This window comes from Triticum aestivum, chromosome 2B (genome assembly GCF_018294505.1).
Source record: "Triticum aestivum cultivar Chinese Spring chromosome 2B, IWGSC CS RefSeq v2.1, whole genome shotgun sequence".
NCBI lineage: Eukaryota > Viridiplantae > Streptophyta > Magnoliopsida > Poales > Poaceae > Triticum > Triticum aestivum.
Window position 1 is genome coordinate 767,479,737 of NC_057798.1, and position 13,730 is coordinate 767,493,466.

Sequence of the window (13,730 nt, forward strand, 5' to 3'; positions counted from 1 at the left end):
GATAGCGCAAAGAACCCCTACTCAAAGCCAAGAATATCATCTGATCATTTCTGGAGCCATCAGCAGCGAAGCTATTACTCCTGTGTTCTGTATGATCAAGGGCGCATTTTCCCTCATATGCGCCTCGACACTGAAGCCATTACTGGACTGCCATGCTTAGAAGAAGCACTTGACTGCTTTCGTGATGCAGGTCTGCTCAGCTTTATGACAGACAAAGAACATTGGAATGAGGAACTTTTGCTTCAATTCTATGCTACCCTCCACATTCGCGGCTACAACAAGGATACAAAGACATGGGTTCTCGAGTGGATGACTGGAAATGTTCATCATGAAGCCAAAGCTCTTGACATCATTGAGCTTATAGGCTTATCCACTCCCGGAGAGTTGTACGAACCTGATTGTCAACTCCACCGCAATGCACTGGAAAGCATCTTCCATAAGCCAGAACCCAACATGAGCCAGATGTTGAGCATGATGAAGCCTTTGCCACATGACGCTGAATGCCCAAAAGAGTTCTTTGTTGATGACCTTGAGTATCTGCCTCGCACCATATATCACATCATCAGGTGGACTCTATGGCCTATCAAAGGGCATTCATCAGCTGCAAAACTTGAAGGAGCCATGAAGACATTGGTCTTTTACATCCTCAATGGCATCAGCTTCAATGCACAAGAATTCTTCCTCCGGCAACTGGCTGCGTCTGGATCTAACCTTTTTGGCCTGAAATTCTATGCTCCATGGGTCATGCGCCTCATCAAGCTACACTCTGCTATCAACTATCAGCCCTCTGCTCGCAATCATCTGATCTTTCTACCAGAGGTTGATATGTCAGTTGAAGCCATATACCCTGAGCCTGACAAGAAGCCTCTTTGTCTTCAAAATGCTGAACACCAAAGCTTCACTCAGCCCATGGAAGGAGTCCAAGTAGTAACTCGTGTCTACCCAATGGCTGGGAACACTCGTCTGCCTCATCGTGCGCCAACTGAAGCTACTGAGAGCACAATTGCCCAAAGGCCTAAGAAGCGCTCTCGCGTCCTAAATGACCAAGAACTTCTTGTGGCACTGCATCAGAAACAAGACAAGCATCACTTTTGGCTCAAGCGACAGATGCAAAGCCTCTTGGTGGACGTAAATCGCATTTGAAATCTTGCCACCAAGAATACTTTTGTCACTCACGAGACCTGCCGGCGATCATGGAAGAGTTTGACGCTGCTCAGTGCTGAAGCGGATCTTCAAGACGATGGCTTCACTGAAAGATTCAAGTTTGACTCCACTCCTCCACGCAATGATGTCCTACGTCGAACTCCATCCCTTGAAGACTCTGACTATTCCTCCTCCGCGGCAACTGTGAATGCCAAAGTGATCGATGATGAAGATGATGCTACTTCACCGCCCCCTACTTCTGCACGCATCAACACTGCACCAAGTTTGTCTGCGCCGCCAAATAACAATGACAACCCTGTTGCTTCACCTACTCCTCATGAGGACGAGTAGATGCTCTATGTCTTCAAACATTTTTGGTCATTACTGACAAAAGGGGGAGAAGCATATGAGTTTGATAGTCTTCAAGCGGGTTCATATTGGCGGTTGCTTTATATTTTGCCTAGTGTTTACAACTCTTGCTTTTGATACATTTCGTTCTTTGAGTTGTAACACTTAAACTCGATGGTCGTATGCTACTTACTTGCTTTTCCATGTGCGATGATAACTTCTGCACTTAGATCATTCTGCAGACGCCCATTTTTCATTATGCATGTCACTCTCTTAGTTATATCATTTCATGCATGATGAATTATCTTCATAAGTTGAAGAGGATCTCCACAAGTACAACCTGCCATGTGCATTTGCATTCCAAAAGCAAATTACTTATATGCACATCTTCAGGGGGAGCCTTTGCCACTTATGAAATAATACCCTATCCTTTACAATTTCACATACTTTATCCCCGTTGAAAACTTCAACCAGTTTGTCATCAATCACCAAAAAGGGGGAGATTGTAAGTGCATCTAGTGCCACCCCTAGTTGGTTTTTGAGTATTGACGACAAAGTTGGTTGAGGGACTAATGCGTTTGTAAGAATTGCAGGATAACACAGGTAGTGTCCCTCATTGATTCGGTTTACCTACCGGAGATGACCCCTAAAAATGTATGAAGACATTGACGACAATGGTGGTATGTGAAGATATTCATATTGAAGACTATGACATGAGAAGACATTGAGTGAAGACTATGAAGCGCGAAGATTGTGTTGTTTCGTTGTTTCCTTTTCTTCTTTGTTGAGTCATAGGAACCACCGTACTGTTAATTGGGGTCCAAGTGAACAAAGTCAGAATGACTGAAGTGATGCTCAACCCAAATCCTATGTCTTCAAGAGAAGACAATGAGAGGAAATCTTATCCAGAGCTGGATGAGTCAGCTTTGCTTGTAGCCCAAGTAAAGTTGCCGTGTGTGTTTGAAATCTGACCGTTGGAACACGTGTCAGTTCCTTAGTGACCCAGGGTCATTTCGGACATATCAGGTCAGGTTGCCTTGTGGATATAAATAGCCCACCCCCTACACCATAAATTGGTGGCTACTCAGAGTTAGTTTACGGCTTTTGTCATTTGAGAGCAACCCACCTCGAAGCCTTTGAGAGAGAGAAATCCTTGCGAGGACAAAGCCCAAACACCCAGAGCCAAAGAGTGTTAGGCATCACTGAAGTCTTTCTGTCTGAGTGACCTGAATACTTATTACACTTGAGGACTGTGTATCCTCCAACCGGTTAGGCGTCGCGTTCTGAGCATCCAAGAGTCATTGTGGATCGCCGGTGAACGAAGTCTATGAAGGTTCGGAAGTCTACCTTGAAGACTTACCAGAGTGATTGGGCGAGGACTGTGTGTCCTTAGCTCAAGGGGAAGAAGGTGAAGACGCGGTCTTCTGAGTTCAATCTTAGCCTCCCTAACCAGACGTATAGTTGTCACAGCAACTGGAACTGGTCCAACAAATCCTGTGTCTTCAACAAGTGACTGGTTCTATCCTCTCCCTTCCATTACATTGAGTTTGTCTTCGTGAAGTCATTGCCTATTTGTCATACCTGTTTGACTTTATTGCTTGACTACTATTGTTGGTTGGCTTCATACTATCTTCCATCCTGATCCTTACTACCAAGCTGCTATTATTCTTTGTACTTTCACATTATTGCATACATGACTATGGTTTACTTGTCGTAGTCTATCTTCCGCTGCATATCAATTAGGTCATTTCTATTGTTTGTCTTCAAAACTTCCATGTTTTGAAGACTTTGATAAAAATCGCCTATTCACCCCCCCCCCCTCTAGTCGATAACTAGCACTTTCAATAATCACCGCAAAACTATATATAGTGACCGTAAAGAGCGTATTGTTACATACGTTGACCGCCCGTGTATTTTTCTCGTTTCAAATTAGGCCATATTAATCAGAAAGGACGCAGTATGGACTACTACTAGTACTAGTACTGCTTTGATGTGTCCCGTCAACTTGCCGAACGAGGAGAAGCTTGCTTACTACGCCTCTCCCTCACCCACGCGCGCGGTGGTTCGCAGGACAAGGAGAGGGTTTTGACTACAGCGCCCTCTCCCTCTCCCTCTCCCTCGCCCTCACCCTCACGGTGGACGTGCATCAGTTCAATCGGTGTCAGATTGCCAGAAGCATATTGTACTGTAGTATCATCATTTTTGGACCTTCCAAAGAGGTGAAGAGCCAAGTGCAAGGTTCACACGAGTACGAACTGTTCAACCTCCCGAAGAGGCAAAGAGCCAAGCGCAAGGTTTTATAGGAGTTGTCGTCCTTATAGGAGTGTACTACAACTATAGCGAATGATGCTACTGTACGATGCCGCCACGCCACGTATATCCAAAGCTGTGCCACCTTTTTTACTCAAAGAGCATGTTGGAGCCCGTGCAACAACCACACAAGTTGCACGTACACATAACACATTTAATAGTAATAAATTCTAAAGGACAAATGCCAGTATGCCACACAAGTTCATCTCCAATTCATGTGATAAATTTGTGCACGACTAGTCCAGATATATTCACAGCACTGCCGTTCACAATTACCGTACTCCACTTACACGTTATAGATGGGCTACATGTCCTCCTCCAGGTTCCATTCCCAGGTGTTCTTCATGGATGGCACGATCCATAGCGGTGGGAAACGGGAATCATTGTCGCAGCTTTCTAGTCTGGTTCCACACGATGGAGACTCGTCCAAGCTGAAGCGGCATAAATCGAGGATAGCGTGTCCCAACATGTCATTCATCTGGCGGTGCGCAATGAAGACACAACCATGCTTCATGAACGGCAGGCCTTCCGTGTCATGCACGGAAGGTGGCATCCGCTTCACAATGGGGTAGTTGTCCCCGATGAAAAGCGAGTACTCTCCAAGAGTGTTCCTCGGCACCCACGTAGAATCACGGGGGTCGAACTCAGCGCCGTTCATCTGGTACACGCGGCATCCCAGGTCTGGACACATGGTGACATACATAGTCAAGGTCCATGCATAATAATGTTGTGCTCAAATATGGCGGTCTGTAATACTGTGCAGGAAATAGTACTACTCCCGTATAGAGGAAGTAAAATAACCGGCTTATTATATATAGCCACTCTTGGCTACATGGATGAGATAGTAAGACATGGAAAAACAAAAATGGTGGCAGCTAGTGGGTTCAAGTCTTCAAGGGCCTAGCTAGCTATACGCGTCCTCCAAGCTAAAAAGTACTCCTACTAGTACTACTAAGTATACTACTAGTACAACAATGAAAGAGAAGGCGAGAGGGTTAAAAAATGGAATACCTGGGTAGATGGTGATGGTCCGATCGTGGTAGATTGTGTGACCATGTTGCACATCAGTGGTACCATGGGTAACGACTACTAAGGTAGTTGATCCCAATATGCCAAAGTCAGCTACAAGGTTCCAGGTTAGACCGATCGCGGATGCAAATGCACATCCAGGATCGGCGATCTTATTTTGATCAGGGGATGACTGGTCCCTGCAAAATAATGGAGTACCGTTAGGGATGCAAATGATGGTTTGTGCATTCCGTTTGTAATCTCCCATACCGTAGGAAGGCAACTAGATGAAACAAGTCCCCTGGCTTGTCACCACGAAGATGTGTCCTAGATGGTGCACGGCATCTTCAAACGTGTAGGGGTACAAATCTTCCACCGCCAACATGCGCCGGCCTCTACCATTACTGCCTCTTGCATTGATGGCAATCCTTATGTCAAACACCGCGATGAGATAGTAATCGTCGTAGCCGCGTCGCTTTGTTGGCGGGTCCGCAATTGCTATCTTCTTCAATCTCATGTAGGCATCATCATACGTATTCAAGCCCAGCCAGTCCGGAAGGCTGATCCCAATGGTGGAGAACGGGTCTACCGGAACGGCCGCACTGCTGTGGATGTTGTGCAAAATGATGGTGGTATCCAGCCGGAGGTATGCAAGCCAATCTTTGTTGGCACCGACCCAGACCTATATATAAGATGGTGGGCAGCGGAGAAATTACGGGATGGAAATGGAATAACTAAGTACTACATGATCAAACTCCATTACTGACCTGCTCATCGGACAAAATCCGACTACCTCTCAACGTCGGCAACTCTAGCGGAGTCAACGTGCAACCATGGCCAGGGAGTGGTGGACTGTTCGAAGGATTGTCCCATAGAATAACCTTCTCTCAAGGACGCATGGAAGACCAACAAGCATGGCTTTTTCCCAAGCCTGTTTAAGCAGCGTCTTGAAAAACTTGGTGCAGGAAGCACCGAGTCTTGCGGCAGTGAGGACGTCGGAGTAGCGTGCGATTTCTCCCAGAGGATCGTTGTCCAAGGTCTCCCAGCCTCGACGAGAAGGAGAACCGCCTGGCGAATCCATGGGAGCAGCGACGAACTGCCTTCTCTTCGGGAGGAGGGGAACTGGCGAGGAGGGGATAAGAGCGTAGTAACCGCAGGGCCTCGTCCCTTCCAACTATAGATCGTTCCTCAGCGAAGGGGTGAGGCTATTATTTACTACTACTAGTACTAGCATTATGGAACGTTATGGGATTGCATTATACTGTAAATAATAGAACTAGTAAGAAATTTTTGGCACTAGGTATTAGTTTTTGGCATGGATTATGAAATTTTGGGTATGTTTTTGCCATTTTTTGTACACGCCAACTAGTGTCAAAAAACGTCTTACATTATGTGACGGAGGAGTACATACTCGTACTATAGCAGTACTAGTACTACTTTTCTCAACTAGTAGTGCGATGTACTGTACTTCTTGTCTAGTTCTAGTATAGTGCACCAGTTTTGAACTCTTGAATCTCAGGGCCAAGGAGATACAGTTGGAAGTGGAGGGTACTACTGTTCTCTAGAACCATCGTTGTACTATCAATGAAGGGAAAGTACACCTGCATAGTGGCCTAGTGGGTACTCTCGGTGCTCTATTCAGTCGCTCCTCTCACGTAGCTGGCCTACTCAGCCGCTCCTCTCACGCACACACTAGCAGCCTGTTTATCAGCGAGGTTACTGCGAGGGCAGAACATTTGAGTTATTTGATACACCGAGACTAGGCTTTTCGCTTCCATTTGTGGAGGTGTAATGGATCTCATCGAACTTTGTTAGTAGTTCCTTCTTTATGAATGAGATGAAGCAAAGCTTTTGCCTCCGTTTGAAAAAAAACACGTCAATAGGAATTTCTTTTATAGTAGAACCAATAATGGAGTGAAGTCCATGCGTACAACGCCACAAGCTACAGAGTAGTAGTAGAGCACTTTACGTATAGAGCCATATTGCACAGTTCCCAATGCCCCGCCAGGCTTTTCCGGCTCCTCGAGCTTAATTGGGAGGCGCTAGTTTAAATATGCTACTAGCTAATGAGGAAGCTGCAAGCGAGGTGCGGCTAGGGCGAGCACGTGAGCCACGGGATGCTGGGAAGGAAAACCCATTCACATGGCTAGGCTATCCAATGCACCCAGATTGTGGGGCCGCACGTTCGTTTGACTTCAAAACTCAAACTACCCGTGTAAAATATTGGCTCGTAGCGAAGTGTAGCAGTACTATTTTTTAAAAAAGGCCACCATGCGTTCGGCCGGGATCGAACCCACAAAACGAGGTATACACTCTCGCGACCACTAGTAGTACTCGCTGGAGTACAACGCAACCTAGATTCGCCTTTTTTCACTAGTAGTACGTACATTATTCCTTACAAGAAACCACTAATAATGCAAGAAACCACTAAAATGCCAAGAAACTACTACCACTTGCATATGTGGCAGACTTAAGATAAGACTACCTTATCAACCATTGTACATGCTCTTACCAACAAAAATCCACGAGTGAACTCCTACCTTTGGCCCGTCCACGTAGTCATCCTCGGCCATGGGACGCAGCTACCGCCGCCGGCAGAAGGCGAGGTCAAAACCGCCGGCGGTGCGGAGCCCATGTTGCGGCAGCCCGGATGCCAGCTCCGTCCGGCGCTCGCAGCCGCTAGTTAGCCAAGATAGTTCCACCCAGCTGCTTTCTGCAAGGTTTGCTAGCTAGATTGGCACGGCAGCGTGGTGGCTTGCTCGCGCGCGCCGCGCTAAGGCCAGCCATCTGGCTCGAGCGAAGGCCAGCGCGGCGGCATGCTCGCTTGTGAGTCGCGCTTGGGCCAGCCTGCCAACCCGTGCGGAGGCTAGCGCAGCGTCCGGCCCGTCCGGCGGAGCGGCGGCCAACTCGCTCATCATCGGCGCCACCGACGAACACACATCAGATTCGTCGACATAGCTTGTTGCCAGGTGATCTTCAGTGTGTGAAAGGCATCAAGCTTCCATGCGATGGATGGCTTTTGCAAACCCGACATGCGGCGATGTGGTTCATGCCAACAGCAAATATGCACAACTTGATTCGTGCTGATATCTAGACTGAGCCATGTATTCTGCTGCTGTAGCACGACCCTCTTTTGTTGGATATTATGTACTGTTGTTAGTTTGAAGCACTCATCTGGTTTGAAGGATAGATACCTTCCTGGGATCAAGTGCATCCTAACTCACCTGCGTAGGATGTACTGATAATGATGATGGAGATGCTATGCAGAAGCCATATATACATATATATCAGTTAGGCTTCAAGTGTGTACTTGTTAGTTAAACCTATGTATAAATTGTGACACTAAATACGACTAGTAAGTACTACAGTAGCAGTACTAGTATACGTCGGTCAAATTATTCATCATGTCCACACATTGAATTGACATGACAACACGCTGCGCGTGAGGTGACACAAGAATCCCGGTGGCGTGTTCGGGTATTCCGGACTTCAGATTTGAAGTACCACTTATCTGTCGAAATATTTTTTTTCTCGAAACGGAGGCAAAAGATTTGCCTCATCCATTAAATAAGAGGAGAATAGAGTTTACAGTTTTTACAAGCGCCCTTGCAAAACGGCGTGGCAATTACTCTCGTACAACTATCGAAGAAGCGTGAGTTTTTACTCTGTCGAAATCTTTCATCATTCACTTAAAACAGTCGATTGGTCCTACATTGAGTACCATATAACTGGAATTACCGATGCAAGTCGAAGAAGGATTGGTCGGTGCTGTCGGCTAGCGTCAAGTTCGATCCCATGGACCAGGAGCTGATCGAGCACCTTGAGGCCAAAGTGAGTGTTGGCAGCGCGAGATTTCAGTCTCTCATCGATTTGTTCATACCAACCATCGACAGCGAGCACGGCATATGCTACACCCAACCTGAGAAACTTCCAGGTAAGACACCGATCGGCCATCTACTTGCACAAACATATTCCTTTGTTTATAGCTCTATTTTTCTTTTTAGACACAGACCTGGTGAAATAATTACAATTTGACAGTTAATAAAAAGTGAAACAAGTGACTGCAACATGTCAAAGATGTTATGAAAATGCCAACTAGGTACACTAAAACCTGTATTCCACAATACTGCAGGTATCACACTGAGTGGCCTGAGGAAGCATTTCTTCCAGCACAATTCTAGGGTGTTCAAAAGGGGCACGTGGACGCGTCGCAAGATACAGTCGGAGTGCGGCACGCACGCGATATGGCACAAGACCGGCAATACCTTGCCTGTGATGGTCAACGGCCGGCAGACGAGCAGCAAAAAAGGTTCTGGTGCTGCACACCAACAAGACCTTCGACCAGCAGAGGACCAACTGGGTGATGCACCAGTACCACATCGGGGACTTGGAGCAAGAGAAGGAGCGGGAGCTGGTCCTCTGCAAGATTTTCTACCAGACGAACACTAGGGCCAGGAGTAGTTTGGTATTGGTAGTTGTACTACCTTGTCGACCGCAAGTTGGTATTGTTGTTAACGATCTTTTGGTATGAACTTGCATTTTCTTCCAACCATCATGCCGAGGTTCGACGTGGATATAAAGCTGAATCATTTGTTTCGAAACGAATTCTCAGGCACCTGATTTTTATTTGATGGGTAGCATAAGCACCCGCCGTTCGAATTCCCAGTTCTGCAGTTTTTTCGAAACAAGTGCATGCACTTATTATCACGATAAAAAACAATATCCGTGTTGCGTCCCAGTTATCAGTCTGTGCTTGCAGAATTCTCTTGTTTCTTGAGCACGTATATTGTTTTTTCAGGTCGAGCAAGTTTCAACTAGGCTGTAGACTGACCAGGGTTGGTTTTGTTTTTAAGAGGCCCAACCCATGACGACAACGGGGCAAAAAGATCCAACAGGTATCTACTGGCCCCTGGCCCGCCATCGTTAGTTATATTTTGTCTTACAACATCCGCAGGCAGTTTTGTTACTGAATCAAACACACAGCCCAGTTCTATTTTCCTCTTGAAACGCATGTCCTACATCCATTTTCTAATCTCTACCTATAGTTTTACTAGTTCATATACATGTATCATTATATTGAAAACACATAAAATTCCCTTTTCATATTTACATCCTTATTTTTGTTGTTTTTTCCCACCCAGCGCTGATTTTTTTACCACTAGTTTCCCTTAAACCAACTCAATTGTCCCACGTCTTATTTGCTTACAAAAACAAAATGATTTTTTTGGCAAATCAATAAGTTCTTAAAAAAATGTTTATCATTTCGGGATTACAACAGTTTGGACTCCACCGAAATATGCAAAATAAGGTTGAACTTTTTGACCGTGGTCCTGGACAGAAAATGGGATGTAATAAATTACTTAAGAATTAGCAAATGGGCTGCAAATTATAAAAAATAGCAAATGGGCTGCAAATTGTAAAAAATAGCAAATGGGCTTTATGTTGTCTGCCACAGATTTGGAGGCTGACTTGTGGGCCTACTAAGTTCATGTGTACACAAGGTTTCTTAAAAAAGAAACTTAGTCAACAATCGACTCTACCAGCGTCAGACCGTTAGATGTCAATCTAACGGCAATCGTGCTTCTTCAGTCTCTGATCTTCCTGCCCCAGCCGCCCAAACCAGAGCCGTCGGAACCGCCTGCTCCCGCCTCCCGTGTCCGGCAGTGTTGCCGGGCAGGCCTCACGGCCCCATCATACTCGCATCCCTGGCCTGTCTATCCCTCTACTCACCCACACCTCCTGTTATTTTCCGGCGATGGCAGCCAAACCAGTCAACCCTCGTACTCTCCACCGCGTGGGCAGCCACTACCGTGTCTTCACCGGCTCCCTGTCGTTCCCTTCGTAGGCCTCGCCGTCGTCCACCGCCCTGGTGCTCTCGACGCGGCGTGGTCAAGGATGTCCATCCAACGGCCGTAGTGCTTCTTCAACCTCTGGTCTTTTTGCCCCAGCCGCCCAAAGCAGCGCCGGTCGTGCCGCATGCTCCTGCCTCCTGTGGCCGGCTATGCTGCCGTGGAGGCCTCACCGTCCTCATACTACTCCCACCGCTGGCCAGGCCATCCCTCCACTCACCCACTCCCCCTATTATTATGTGGTGACGGCAGCCTCACACCGCAGCCGAACCAGTGAACCCTCGTACTCCTCTTCGTGTGGGCATCCATTGCCGCGTCTTCCCCGGCTCCGCGTCGTCCCCTTCATAGGAAGCGTCGTCGTCCACCGCCCCGGTGCTCTCGGCGCGGCATGGTCAATGTGGTCAACGACCGATTTCCATCGGAAGAGTAATGTACGTGGAGAGGCTGACAGCTGGGTCCACGGTAGCCGCAAGGAAGTGCCTCCTTATTACGCGCAAAATAATTATTCCTCCACCTGGCAGCAGGGACCCACTGAGCGGGCCACCAGTATTTCGCGGAAAAAACGTTTCCCCCCTGACTGCTGTGACCCACCGGACGGGCCACCGTATTTCGTGAAAAAAAGTTTGCCCCTGACTACTGGGACCCACCAGACGGACCACCGTATTTCGCGAAAAAAAACGTTTCCCCCGCTGTCAGCTCGGACCCACCAGAAGTGCCTCCTTATTACGCATAGAAAAATGAATACTCCCCTGCTAGCTGGGACCCACCATGGTGGGAGGCTGACTTGTGGGCCTACTAAGTTGACGGGGACCGAGGGCTTTGTCAACTTAGTCAATATGAATGATTCTAGCTCCATTGACCATACGATGTCCATCCAACGGCCGTCGTGCTTCTTCAATCTCTGTTCTTCCTGCTCCAGCCGTTCAAGCAAGCGCCAGCGGGACTGCCTGCTCCCTCCTCCCCGCGGCCGGCTGTGCTGCCGCGCAGGCCTCACCGCCCCACCTTACTCCCATCGCTGGCCTAGCCATCCCTCTACTCACCCACACGGCCACACCTGCTGTTATTCTCCGGCGAGGGCCGACGAACCAGTAAACCCTCGTACAGTCGTACTCCCCTCCCCGTGGGAAACAACTGCCGAGTCTTCCCTGCCTCCGTGTGGTTCCCTTCCTAGGCCTCGCCGTCGTCCACCGCCCTAGTGCTCTCGGCATGGCATGGTCAACATGGTCAAGGAACGGCTTCCATTGGACGTGGACTATACGCGGAGAGGCTGACAGCTGGGTCCACGGCCGCAGTAAGGAAGTGCCTCGTTATTACGCGCAAAATAATTATTCCTCCACCTGACATCTGGGACCCGCCGGAAGGGCCTCTGTATTTCGTGAAAAAAACGTGCCCCCAGCTGACATGTCGGACCCACCAGCTATCTTCGCATGCAAGGAAGTGCCTCTTTATTACGCATAAAAAAATGAATACTCCCCCTGCCAGCTGGAACTCAGCATAGTGGGAGGCTGACTTGTGGGCCTACCAAGTTGACGGGGATGGAGGGCTTTGTCAACTTAGTAAATATGAACGATTCTAGCTCATGTTACCGTACGATGTTCATCCAACGGCCGTAGTGCTTCTTCAACCTCTGGTCTTCTTGCTCCAGCCGCCCAAACCAGCGCCGGTCGTGCCGCGTGCTCCTGCCTCCCGAGGCCGGCTGTGATGCCACGGAGGCCTCACCGCCCCCTACTACTCCCACCGCTGTCCAGTCCATCCCTCTACTCACCCACACCCCCTGTTATTTTGCGGCGACAGCAACCTCACACCGCAGCCGAACCAGTGAATCCTCGTACTCCTCCTCGCATGGGCATCCACTGCTGTGTCTTCCCCGGCTCCGAGTCGTCCCCTTCCTAGGCCTCACCGTCGTCCACCGCCGTGGTGCTCTTGGCGCGGCGTGGTCAACGTGGTCAAGGAACGACTTCCATCGGACGTGGACTGTATATGGAGAGGCTGACAGCTGGGTCCACGGCCGCCGTAAGGAAGTGCCTCCTTATTACACGCAAAATAATGATTCCTCCACCTGACAGCGGGGACCCACCGGACGGGCCACCATATTTTGCGAAAAAAACGATTCGCCCCCCTGACTGCTGGGACCCACTAGCTACATCTTCGCACGCAAGGAAGTGCGTCCGGGCAAAAAAAACGATTCGCCCCCCTGACTGCTGGGACCCACTAGCTACATCTTCGCACGCAAGAAAGTGCCTAACAGTCGGGACCCACCTGGTCGAAGCGTACGTAGTGTTGTCATTCTGGTCGCGAACATGTACGTACATACTGGTCGATGTAGAGGCGCGCACGTAGCATGTACACGTACGTACAGCGGCGAGGGTGCAAGAAAGAAAATACGGCCATGTACGTACATACGGGCAGGGTCTCTAACGCCTATCGCGCATACGTACATGGCTGGGTCGGAACGGAGAAACAACGCCCTCGTCGTGTTCATGGGGAGCCAACCGGCTGGGTCGGAACAGAATGCATGGTCGTGTTCATCGGGAGGGCTTGGACAGAACAGGCGATGGAAACGAGGCCTGGCGTACCACACAACGGAGGAAACGGCCTTGTGTTCGACCGGCCACGTTCGAAAGGGGTCCTGTTGATCGGTAGGGGCCTGGTGTACCGCAAAACGGAGGAAACGGACCTCCTACGGTCGAAACGGGGGTCCTGTTGATCGGGAGGGGTGTGGCGTATCGCAAAATGGTCGAAACGGACTTGTGTTGGAGCGCTAAGGTCGAAACGGAGGTCTTGTTGATCGGGAGGGGTGTGGCGTACCGCAAAACGGACGAAACGGACTTGTGTTGGACCGCTACGGTCGAAACGGGGGGAGGGGTGTGGCGTACCGCAAAACGGGACTCCACGGGATACTGTTCATCTCCACCGTCGACCTCCTCCAGCCTCCACGGGCTACCGGCGACCTCCTCCAGCCTCCACGGGCTCCTGTTCATCCAGCTTCCACCGCGCGCTACTCCACCGGCTACTGTTCAACCACCCCTCCACGGGCACCCCTCCACCGTCTATTGTTCATCCAGCCCTCCA